Below are 12,979 nucleotides of genomic sequence, written 5' to 3'. Positions count from 1 at the left end.
TATTTTATTTAAGGACTAAATTGCAATAATAAACATATATTTAATGTACTCCAAGATTTTTTTGTTAAAATAAAGCCAATAATGCCATTTTTTGTGGTCCCCTTTATTTAGAAACGTATGGAAACGCATTGGAATGGGGACAGCCCTCCCTCCTTATAAGGACCAGTAGGACAGATCAAGGTAAGAGTGACGTCTGGAATGTTAATGTCATTTTCTCATGAGCCGCCGCGCCTAAAGAGATGCAATCAGCGGCTCCCCGATTCAGACGGGTGTTGTGTTGAAGAGGGAGACGACCCCTCTCACCCACCCCTCTCTTTGCCCTCCTTATTGTCTGCACGATTGCCACTTACAGCCGCTAAGAGCCGGACGTTTCATCTCCCGGCTTTCCCTCTGTTCTTTGCCTCGACTCATCCCGCCCGTTTCTACTTCCTCCACTTCATTAACCTTGTGAGATAAAGACACAGGCGGCCGCATCAAACAGGCGCTCTTTGTGTGGATAACGCTCGCACACCGAGGACTTATTTCACACATTTTTAAAGCAACAGTAGCAAATGAAGGTTTGGCATCCGACAGATCGGGGGTCTGCGAAAAGGATTGAAGGCATTATAGCCCCGTCGTCAGCCGGGAGGAGACTGAGGGCACCTCTGCCACAAACTTGCGGAGTAAAATACGGCAATATCCAGAGAAAAGAAACAGCGAGCTAAAAGGTTAGCATGTGTGCTTTTTCTTCTACGTTATTCCTCAAACGCGACAATAATAACTATATATATAATATATAATAACACTTTTTCCACTTTGCGTCAGCATTGTCTTGCTGAAATAAGCAGGAGCGCCCATGGTAACGTTGCTTGGATGGCAGCATATGTTGCTCCAAAACCTGTATGTACCTTTCAGCATTAACGGTGCTTTCACAGATGTGTAAGTTACCCATGTCTTGGGCACTAATACACCCCCATACCATCACACATGCTGGCTTTTACACTTTGCGCCTAGAACAATCCGGATGGTTCTTTTCCTCTTTGTTCCGGAGGACACGACGTCCACAGTTTCCAAAAACAATTTGAAACACTTTATCCATTTTGCATCAGTCCATTTTAGATGAGCTCGGGCCCAACGAAGCCGGCGGCGTTTCCGGGTGTTGTTGATAAATGGCTGTGGCTTTGCATAGTAGAGTTTTAACTTGCACTTACAGATGTAGCGACCAACTGTAGTTACGGACGGTGGTTTTCTGAAGTGTTCCTGAGCCCATGTGGTGATATCCTTTACACACCGATGTCGCTTTTTGATGCAGTACCGCCTGAGGGATCCAAGGTCACGGGCTTAGCCGTTTGCGTGCAAATAAGCATTAACTTAGAATTTAATGGCAGCAACATATGTCAACAAAGTTGTCACATGGGCATTTTTACCACTGTGTTACATGGCCTTTCCTTTTAACAACACTCAGTAAACGTTTAGGAACTGAAGAGACACATTTTTGAAGCTTTTCAGGTGGAATTCTTTCCCATTCTTGCTTGATGTACAGCTTAAGTTGCTCAACAGGCCGGGGGTCTCCTTTGTGGTATTTTAGGCTTCATAATGCGCCACACATTTTCAATGGGAGACAGGTCTGGACTACAGGCAGGCCAGTCTAGTACCCGCACTCTTTTACTATGAAGCCACGTTGATGTAACACGTGGCTTGGCATTGTCTTGCTGGATTCGATAAGAGAATCGGTTCGATAAGAGGATTCGACAATGGGCTCGATCTCGATAATTTCTTATCAAACACGCTTATGCACAAAGTGAACCCTCTTGCACTGTGATTGGAAGCGGAAGACAATGAAAAACAAATTTCGCAATTTAGGCTAAAACAAATAAAGTTACAAAGACGGTGGTTTCGCACGTTAACATGTCTGCATTAGGGATGATGGGATGATTTTTCAGAAAAACAAATATATACAGTAACACAAAAACAACCTGTCTCTGTGATCACTATAGGTGTATAAATAATAATATAGTGTTAAATAAAATTAGTCCCTTGGGCACAAAACTGAAAATAATACAGATCTCCAAAAAGTGCACTTCTACTGCTATTGGAACATACTAACTACACACACAGGCAGACAGCTAACAAACAATCCAAGACGTCTAATAAAGTTCCAAAGCAGATTAATCCATTCAGGCTCTTTATTGTTGTTGATCTTGCTTTGTCTTTTCCTATCTTTACTTTTGTCTTGCACTGGACTGTTATTTATATATTTTTTTAAACTGAAATACACACAATGACAAATGTATAAGCTATGTGATTCAATTAACATACTGAAATTTAATACACAATATGTAAATATTAGCTTCACACAAATATACAGTACTATCATCAAACAAATACTTCTGAGTGTTGAAACTATTTCGATGGTGGAAATACACGACTGGCAGCCATTTTAAGTCCTCAAAACATCCATTGAAACAGTGCACAAAAATAGTTTTTCAATAAACATCTTAGTATCAAATTGAACCACTTTCCACATTAATATTAAGTTACATAAACAAGTTAAACAGTTTACTTACAGACTTATCTTTTCCAAGGCTTGTAGGAGCTAACACAACTTGTCTACTTCTCAATTGTCTCAACCTGGAAGTGCCCAAACTAATGACCCGTAGTATTTTCATATCGCCACAAGGTGTCAGTAAGAGTCTACAATCAAATGGGCATAACATTGCTGTCCCACAGGGCATTTCCTGTGGGATCTCAGGGATTCGAATAAAGAACCAACTCTTTTTCTTTACTATAGTGGTCTCGATAACGGGAACCGGTTCTCAAAAAGGGATTCGAGTCCATGGAATCGGTTCTTTTCTTATCGAACAACCGGGAGAATCGGTTTCGAACATCATCCCTAGTCTGCATGGAAACTTTTTGCCAATGCTAACGCTAACGCGAGAAGCGTCCCGACAACATTAAAGACTTACTAAAGTAGGGGGGATTTCAGCCGGTTCCAGGTTGGCACGGCGATGCCGCCCCTCGTTATAAGCCGGCGTAGTACGCAAACGATTGTGAGGTTGGTATTTTTAGCCCCAAAAAAGGAGGACGTACGGGCGTCTTTAAGGAAGATTGATCGGGAGGTGATGCAAGTAATTGGTGCTGTCACGACTGTGACCTGCCAGCTTCACACTCAAAGGCTTCCAAAGCCAGCTTCAGCGTCGTGAGTAACGACTTCCGACTCCCTTGGAGGAAAAAAAAAAAAAAAAAAGACATGAAAGTGGATGAGAGGAAAATGTATTAACTGAGTCACAATATTGTTTTACTCGCACCACATACAAATCTCCCTTTAATCCCTCTACCCACAGTTTCTCTCCGGAAAAAAAAAAGAGGATATAAATTATTTTCCTTTGGTGGAAACGGCAAATCCCCGTCTGGATTCTGTTAAAAGGCTTAAAATGTCACTAAATGCCAAGGCTGAGACTCCTGCTCGGGTCTTTAAGACGAGATGTTCAAGCGTTGAAAGTTACCTGAAAGTGATGAGGTTAATGTTCTTATCGAGGGGGCTTGTGTGAAAGTGGATATTGAAAATAGCCAGCTAACCCTTCGCATTAAGCAGCTATCGCGGCGGATTAGCGGCGTAAATACAAATTACACCTTTAATTGTTTATTGTCGGGGAGCGTTAGCTTAATGCTACGTGGCGCCGCTTGCGAAAACAATTGCAACGCCCGCAGCGGTTTGGGATGAAGAGGCTGCCGTGATGCCATGAACGGGCGCTTTCCGCACCTATGCATACGATGGTTGGAGAAGACCACCACGTATCCTAGTGGGCATCCTCGCTTTGTTCAATGACAGACTCAACCTACGCCAACTTAGACGTATTTTATGATAAAACTCCTTTTAATAGAGTAGCAAGCAGTTTTTGACCCAGGGGCCGGGCTATATGTATATATATATATATATATATACACGTATATATACATACAAACATGTATATATACATACATGCATGCATACATACATGCATGCATATGTGTGTATATATATATATATATATATATATATATATATATATATATATATATATATATATATATATATATATATATATATATATATATATATATATATATATATATATATATATATATATATATATATATATATTAGGGTCACAACAACTAATCGATTAAAATCGATTATAAAAATAGTTGGCGATTAATTTAGTCATCGATTCGTCGGATCTATGCTATGCGCATGCGCAGACTACTTTTTTTTTTTATAAACCTTTATTTATAAACTGCAACATTCACAAACAGCTGAGAAACAATAATAAAAATAAGTATGGTGCCAGTATGCTTTTTTTTTCTCCAATAAAATACTGGAAAGGATAGAAATGTATTTTGTCTCTTTTATCCGATTATTAATCGATTAATCGAAGTAATAATCGACAGATTAATCGATGATCAAATTAATCGTTAGTTGCAGCCCTAATACATATATACATGTATACATACATACATGCATGCATATGTGTATATATATATATATATATATATATATATATATATATATATACATATATATATATATATATATATGTGTGTATATATATATATATATATATATATATATATATATATATATATATATATATATATATATATATATATATATATATATATATATATTTATTAGGGTCGCAACAACTAATCGATTAAAATCGATTATAAAAATAGTTGGCGATTAATTTAGTCATCGATTCGTTGGATCTATGCTATCTATGCGCATGCGCAGAGACTACTTTTTTTTATTTTTATAAACCTTTATTTATAAACTGCAACATTCACAAACAGCTGAGAAACAATAATCAAAATAAGTATGGTGCCAGTATGCTGGGTTTTTTTCAATAAAATACTGGAAAGGATAGAAATGTGTTTTGTCTCTTTTATCCGATTATTAATCGATTAATCGAAGTAATAATGGACAGATTAATCGATGATCAAATTAATCGTTAGTTGCAGCCCTAATACATATATACATACTGACGGACCAGTACTTTTCAGAGGCGGTGTAGTACTGAATATGATTCATTGGTATCGCGGTACTATACTAATACCGATATACTGTACAACCCAAATATGTACTGCTTGAAATTGCATAACTTTGAAATTTCAATAATATCCATTATTACAGCAATTATTACAGTATATTATCATACTTTCCAAACATTTTTTGTCTAAATAAAAATACTTAAATATCTGCTTGACTTATGATTTTACAGCAAACTACCCATCAAATGAATACAAATGACAATACATTTTACGGTGTTCTTTACAGCATACTACTGTAAATAAATGAAATGGGTTAAAATTCAGCCGGGGAAAACCGTGCTTGCATATGACCGTAAAAACAACAAAAACTAGGGGTGCATGATAAGTATCAGATGGATGATTATCAGGCCAATATCAAGAATTATGACTTCATACCAACAAATTTGATGGCATTAAATAAATAAGTCCAATTAATTATTCCTGTAAGTATGTTAAAGGGGAGCAAATCGTGCGCTTCTTTAGTCCTGCTCGTGCTGTAAACGTACCCGAAGCTCATTATAAACAAACATGGCAATAACATAACAATTAATTATATATCCATTATATTAGACATGATATGTACTCATATATGTATAGGCTTTGTATATATATATATATATATATATATATATATATATATATATATATATATATATATATATATATATATATATATATATATATATATATATATATATATATATATATATATATATATATATATATATATATATATATAAGGGCTGCAACTAACAAGTAATTTGATAATCGATTAATCTGTCGATTAATAATCGGATAAAAGAGACAAACTACATTTCTATCCTTGCCAGTATTTTATTGAAAAAAAAACAGCATACTGGCACCATACTTATTTTTATTATTGTTTCTCAGCTGTTTGTAAATGTTGCCGTTTATAAAAAAAGGTTTATTAAAAAAAAAAAAAAAAAAAAAAAAAAAGGAGCCTCTGCGCATGCGCATAGCATAGATCCAACGAATCGATGACTAAATTAATCGGCAACTATTTTTAGAATTGATTTTAATTGATTAGTTGTTGCAGCCCTAATATACATATATATAAATATATATATATATATATATATATATATAAATATATATATATATATATATATATATATATATATATATATATATATATATATATATATATATATATATATACATATATACATATATACATATATATATATATATACATATATACATATATATATATATATACATATATACATATACATATATATATACATATATATATATATATATATATATATATATATATATATATATATATATATATATATATATATATATATATATATATATATATATATACATATATACACATATATATATATATATATATATACACATATATATATATATATATATATATACACAAATATATACATATATATATACAGATTTTTATAACGAATTTCTGCATAAATGTGATATCATATTATAGGTGCTTATTACACTTTGCATTCATATTTTGCGGTTTGTTACAATTTTGTTGTGTTTTGCTTGATTGTAAAAGGTACACAACTATGGAGGAGCTGGTCTGGGAAGTAAAAGATGTTCATATGTTGTTAATATTCAGTGTTTTATTGTTCATAGTTAATATTGTAAATCAATCAATCAATCAATGTTTATTTATGTAGCCCTAAATCACACCCTCGGTACAGAGCCCACTTTCTTTATTTTAATGTTCATTTTGGATGTCCCATTCAGTAAAAAACTGTAAAATTCCATTCCGTTTTTTTTTTTTTAAATGGTCTTTCATAACGTTTTTACAACTCTATCAGACATTGTGACTTTTGGTATTAGTGTTCCTGGAAAAAAGGGACACAAACACACATACTGTACAGCAGTTTTTTTACAACAGATGTCTGCATAAAAGTGAAAATATATCATATTGTAGGTGTTTATTACACTTTGCATTCATATTTTGCTGTTTGTTACATTTTTGTTGTAAAAGATGTCTATGGAGGAGCTGGTCTGAGAAGTAAAAAATGTTCATATGTTGTTAATATTCAGTGTTTTATCGTCCATAGTTAATATTATAAATCCCACTTTCTTTATTTTCATGTACATTTTGGGTGTCCCATTCAGTGAAAAACTGTAAAATTACATTCCGTTTTTTTTTAGGTGGTCTGTCATAACTTTTTTAGAACTCTATCGGACATTGTGACTTTTGGTTGTCATGTCTGTGTGATCATGTTTGGTTTTAGTTATGTTCGGTTTTGTTTTTGGACTCTTTGTGCACTCTTGTTGGTTTTGTCACCATAGCAACCCATTAGTTTCACCCGTCATGTCACGCACCTGTCTCACGCTTTGCACTCGCGCACCCGTCACTGATCATGTCACTGCTATTTAAGCCTGTCTGTTTCAGCTGATTGTTATCCTATCATACCATGCTACTTCTGATATCCTTTCTACCTCTGCTACCTTTCATTCGAAGCCAGAGTTCCATGCCATAGTTTTCACGCTGTTCCATGCCAAGTAAGTTTTTGTTTATTGTTCATAGTTTCTGCCTTTGTGCAAGTTTTGTTTCTTTAGTCGAGTTTGTTCTCCGCCATTGTGCGCGCCTTTTGTTTGCTTCCTTTTCTGTAGTCTGTTAGTGTTTAAAATAAAATATGTACTTACATTCACGCCTTGCCCGCGCCAACTTTCCTTTGCGTTCCGGGAAAACACAACACCCCAAGGTCCACGTTTTGACATTGGTATTAGTGTTCCTGAAAAAAAAAGGGATCCAAACACACATACTGTACAGCAGATTTTTACAGCTAAATATGTATATATCATTGTATGGGGGCGTGGCCTGCGGACCTGCAGGACCGACTTCGAGATTAGCGACAGGTGCGTGGATGACACAGCCGGGAGTGTTTGTCTGATCACCTGTCGCTCTGTTAAAGGCAGCAGTCGGGAAGGAGAACGAGAGTTGTTGATGGTGGTTGAGGGTGGAGAGTTGTCAGCTCGGAGCACGAGCGAGAGTGAGAACAGAGACGGAAGAAAAACCATTTGTGTGCTCACTGGCGAGATTGACAGACATTGCCCGCGGGCACCGTGTTGGTGACCCCTGATCTAGAGATAATAATACTGAATAATGACACATTTTAAATATTTTTTTGACCAAAACCCTTTGGGGTCCCCGGGATCAAGCCTGAGTGGAGGCCTTAATGTATATTTTTTATACATACACTACCGTTCAAAAGTTTGCGGTCACATTGAAATGTCCTTATTTTTGAAGGAAAAGCACTGTACTTTTCAATGAAGATAACTTTAAACTAGTCTTAACTTTAAAGAAATACACTCTATACCAGGGGTCACCAACGCGGTGCCCGCGGGCACCAGGTAGCCCGTAAGGACCAGATGAGTAGCCCGCTGGCCTGTTCTAAAAATAGCTGAAATAGCAGCACTTACCAGTGAGCTGCCTCTATTTTTTAAATGTTATTTATTTACTAGCAAGCTGGTCTCGCTTTGCCCATTTTTAATTCTAAGAGAGACAAAACTCAAATAGAATTTGAATATCCAAGAAAATATTTTAAAGACTTGGTCTTCACTTGTTTAAATAAATTCATTAATTTTTTACTTTGCCTATTATAACTTTTTTAGAGAATTTTAGAGAAAAAAATACAACCTTAAAAATGATTTTAGGATTTTTAAACACATATACCTTTTTACATTTTAAATTCCTTCCTCTTCTTTCCTGACAATTTAAATCAATGTTCAAGTAAAAAAAAATTTTTATTGTAAAGAATAATAAATACATTTTAATTTAATTCTTCATTTTAGCTTCTGTTTTTTCGACGAAGAATATTTGTGAAATATTTCTTCAAACTTATTATGATTAAAATTCAAAAAAATTATTCTGGCAAATCTAGAAAATCTGTAGAATCAAATTTAAATCTTATTTCAAAGTCTTTTGAATTTCTTTTAAAATTTTTGTTCTGGAAAATCTAGAAGAAATAATGATTTGTCTTTGTTACAAATATAGCTTTGTCCAATTTGTTACATATTCTAACAAAGTTTAGATTGGATTTTAACCTATTTAAAACATGTCATCAAAATTCTAAAATTAATCTTAATCAGGAAAAATTACTAATGATGTTCCATAAATTCTTTTTTTAATTTTTTCAAAAAGATTCAAATTAGCTCGTTTTTCTCTTCTTTTTTTCGGCTGAATTTTGAATTTTAAAGAGTCAAAATTGAAGATAAACTATGTTTCAAAATTTTATTGTCATTTTTTCCGTGTTTTCTCCTCTTTTAAACCGTTCAATTAAGTGTAAATATCATTAATTATTAATAATAACATAGAGTTAAAGGTGAATTGAGCAAATTGGCTATTTCTGGCAATTTATTTAAGTGCGTATCAAACTTGTAGCCCTTCGCATTAATCAGTACCCAAGAAGTAGCTCTTGGTTTCAAAAAGGTTGGTGACCCCTGATATATACATTGCTAATGTGGTAAATGACTATTCTAGCTGCAAATGTCTGCTTTTTGGTGCAATATCTACATAGGTGTATAGAGGCCCATTTCCAGCAACTATCACTCCAGTGTTCTAATGGTACAATGTGTTTGCTCATTGGCTCAGAAGGCTAATTGATGATTAGAAAACCCTTGTGCAATCACGTTCACACATCTGAAAACAGTTTAGCTCGTTACAGAAGCTACAAAACTGACCTTCCTTTGAGCAGATTGAGTTTCTGGAGCATCACATTTGTGGGGTCAATTAAACGCTCAAAATGGCCAGAAAAAGAGAACTTTCATCTGAAACTCGACAGTCTATTCTTGTTCTTAGAAATGAAGGCTATTCCACAAAATTGTTGGGGTGACCCCAAACTTTTGAACGGTAGTGTATATTGTATTGGTTTTTAAAATAAATGTCCCCCGCTGGCTTGGATTTTTCAGCGTGCGACCCTCAGTGGAAAAAGTTTGGACACCCCTGGTGCATGGATACTTGACTCTATTAGCGTGGCAGTGCCCTGAAACGGAGGACAACGGCTCAAAAAGAGGTTTCAGACCACATCCGGAGAGAAGGCCGCCGGGGTGCATTGTGGGAAAAACGCGACCTGTAAGAGGAGGCAGGCGTGAGACGTGGTATTTCACAGCTGGCGTCCCGTGTGTGTGTATATTGTGTTGGGAGATGGAATTTCACTGATCCAGGCTCGCAGCGGGAGAGGGATAAAAGTGAGTGGCTCAGACCAACTCGGCGAGCTGAAGCGCGGGCCCCCGGAATCTCCGGCAAGTCGAAAGTTGCGGCGCCGCTCCGCCGGGAAAAAAAAAGTCTGTCAGGATCCTGCGCGCCCGCTGATAACATGCTTGGATTAGGGATGTTTAAAGGCAAGTGAAAATTATTCATTTGAGATGGATGAAAGCTGCACTTGTCAAGTCTACCAGTCACGCACTTTAGATATTTCATTTCCACTCTCCGCCGTGCATAATTTCCTCTCAATGCAAATTTCTACACATGGAAGGGAGAAAAAAAAATAAATAAAAATGTCACCGCTCGCCGCTTTCCCCGCTCCGACACAGAAAATGGATCACGGCGACTGAATAGGCAACAAAACAATGCAATTTGGGTTCTGCACAGGTGTGACAATCTAATTTTGGGAGTGACGGCAAGCAAACAAAGAGATTTTTTTGGGGGTTTTTTTTTTTTTAAGCATGCAAGGCCTCCAAATTAAAAATAAGCACACACAAAAAAGAAGCAGTCAAGCTGTAGAGCGGATCTGTGCGGCGGCGGATTTAGCTCGCTGTTCAAACATCGCCGCCGTGATGAGAATCCTCGCCTCCGCCGCCGCGGATGGCCCAATAAATTAGCGGCGCCCTTCTCGTTTACTCCTCGGAGCTAATGAGCCTGAGCAAATCACCTGAGAGGACCGTAATTACGGACGCTCAAGCGAGGGGGGGGCGGGGCTTAGGACGACACCGCCGAGCCTTGATTCAAAAAATAGGTCTGTACTAGTATTGTACGGTATACCGGTATTAGTATAGTACCGCGATACTTATGAACCATTTTCGGTACTATACCGCCTCTGAAACGTACCGAAATGTCACCCGTCGTGACATTGCTGGGTTTACCAGCAGAGGAGCATGTTCGGCAGCGCACAATCACAGAGTACTGACGGAACCAGATTTTTTTTACATATATCCATATTTAAGTGTTACTTCTTTTGTATCTCCTATAGCAGGGGTCACCAACGCGGTGCCCGCGGGCACCAGGTAGCCCGTAAGGACCAGATGAGTAGCCCGCTGGCCTGTTCTAAAAATAGCTCAAATAGCAGCACTTAGAGCTGCCTCTATTTTTTAAATGTTATTTATTTACTAGCAAGCTGGTCTCGCTTTGCCCGACATTTTTAATTCTAAGAGAGACAAAACTCAAATAGAATTTGAAAATCCAAGAAAATATTTGAAAGACTTGGTCTTCACTTGTTTAAGTAAATTCATTAATTTTTTTACTTTGCTTCTTATAACTTTCAGAAAGACAATTTTAGAGAAAAAATACAATCTTAAAAATGATTTTAGGATTTTTAAACACATATACCTTTTTACATTTTAAATTCCTTCCTCTTCTTTCCTGACAATTTAAATCAATGTTCAAGTAAATGTATTTTTTTTATTGTAAAAAATAATAAATACATTTTAATTTAATTCTTCATTTTAGCTTCTGTTTTTTCGAGGAAGAATATTTGTGAAATATTTCTTCAAACTTATTATGATTAAAATTCAAAAAAAAATTTCTGGCAAATCTAGAACATCTGTAGAATCAAATATAAATCTTATTTCAAAGTCTTTTGAATTTCTTTTAAAATTTTTGTTCTGGAAAATCTAGAAGAAATAATGATTTGTCTTTGTTAGAAATATAGCTTGGTCCAATTTGTTATATATTCTAACAAAGTGCAGATTGGATTTGAACCTATTTAAAACATGTCATCAAAATTCTAAAATTAATCTTAATTAGGAAAAATTACTAATGATGTTCCATAAATTCTTTTTTTAATTTTTTCAAAAAGATTCAAATTAGCTAGTTTTTCTCTTCTTTTTTTCGGTTGAATTTTGAATTTTAAAGAGTCGAAATTGAAGATAAACTATGTTTCAAAATTTAATTGTCATTTTTTTCGTGTTTTCTCCTCTTCTAAACCGTTCAATTAAGTGTAAATATCATTAATTATTAATAATAACATAGAGTTAAAGGTAAATTGAGCAAATTGGCTATTTCTGGCAATTTATTTAAGTGTGTATCAAACTGGTAGCCCTTCGCATTAATCAGTACCCAAGAAGTAGCTCTTGGTTTCAAAAAGGTTGGTGACCCCTGTCCTATAGTCATATTTTAATCAGCTAATGTTTCGTCTGGTACAAAGTGCTTGTATTACGGGTGTCCTTGCTGAGAGAGTCAGAGCGTTGAATATTCTCTCTGTTGAGACTCCCATAACATTCTTGAGATAAGGGAACAAAGCGGTGCTGGGCTAGGAGACAACAGGTGGGGAGGGAGGAGGGGAAGAGGGGGGTAGAGGAGAACGTCTTGGGGAGATCGATCTTAGCTGCGCGAGGGAACGCTTCTGTACTGGATTGGTCTCACGTTTATTGTCAAAGCTTTGAGAATAAACCACAAAATACCAACTACTGCCTGGTGATCAATTTAAACTCCAGCTTATGTGCCATAAAAAGAACTTGGGAGTGATCAGCAACTAAAAATCCCTGGGAGGAAGAGCTGGTCAATGCAACAGTACTTACAAGCAGACACAGTGTGTAGACAGAAAAGGGAGAACGGACGCATTTTGGCTTAAAAAGTAAAGGTAAAGGTGAAGTTATAACACTGAAAAGCCCTCAGGAAGAGGTGCTTTAAGTAAGACATGGCTAGCTAGCTAGCGGCTAACGTCCATCCAGTGTTTTAGCTACTTGTAAA

The 12,979-nt window shown here is 35.9% G+C and overlaps 1 long non-coding RNA gene across 1 annotated transcript; it reads right to left on the bottom strand.

Annotated features, from left to right (window-relative positions):
* Window positions 1-2,361: 2,361 nt before the first annotated feature.
* Window positions 2,362-8,117, bottom strand: LOC133651816 (uncharacterized). Its single transcript, XR_009826493.1, has 3 exons — window positions 7,969-8,117; window positions 7,717-7,805; window positions 2,362-3,200 (listed from the first exon to the last, which is right to left on the bottom strand). It is a non-coding gene; the product is annotated as an uncharacterized LOC133651816 (long non-coding RNA).
* Window positions 8,118-12,979: the final 4,862 nt, after the last annotated feature.

Source organism: Entelurus aequoreus, linkage group LG06 (genome assembly GCF_033978785.1).
Source record: "Entelurus aequoreus isolate RoL-2023_Sb linkage group LG06, RoL_Eaeq_v1.1, whole genome shotgun sequence".
NCBI lineage: Eukaryota > Metazoa > Chordata > Actinopteri > Syngnathiformes > Syngnathidae > Entelurus > Entelurus aequoreus.
This window is presented reverse-complemented; position numbering and strand designations above follow the sequence as displayed.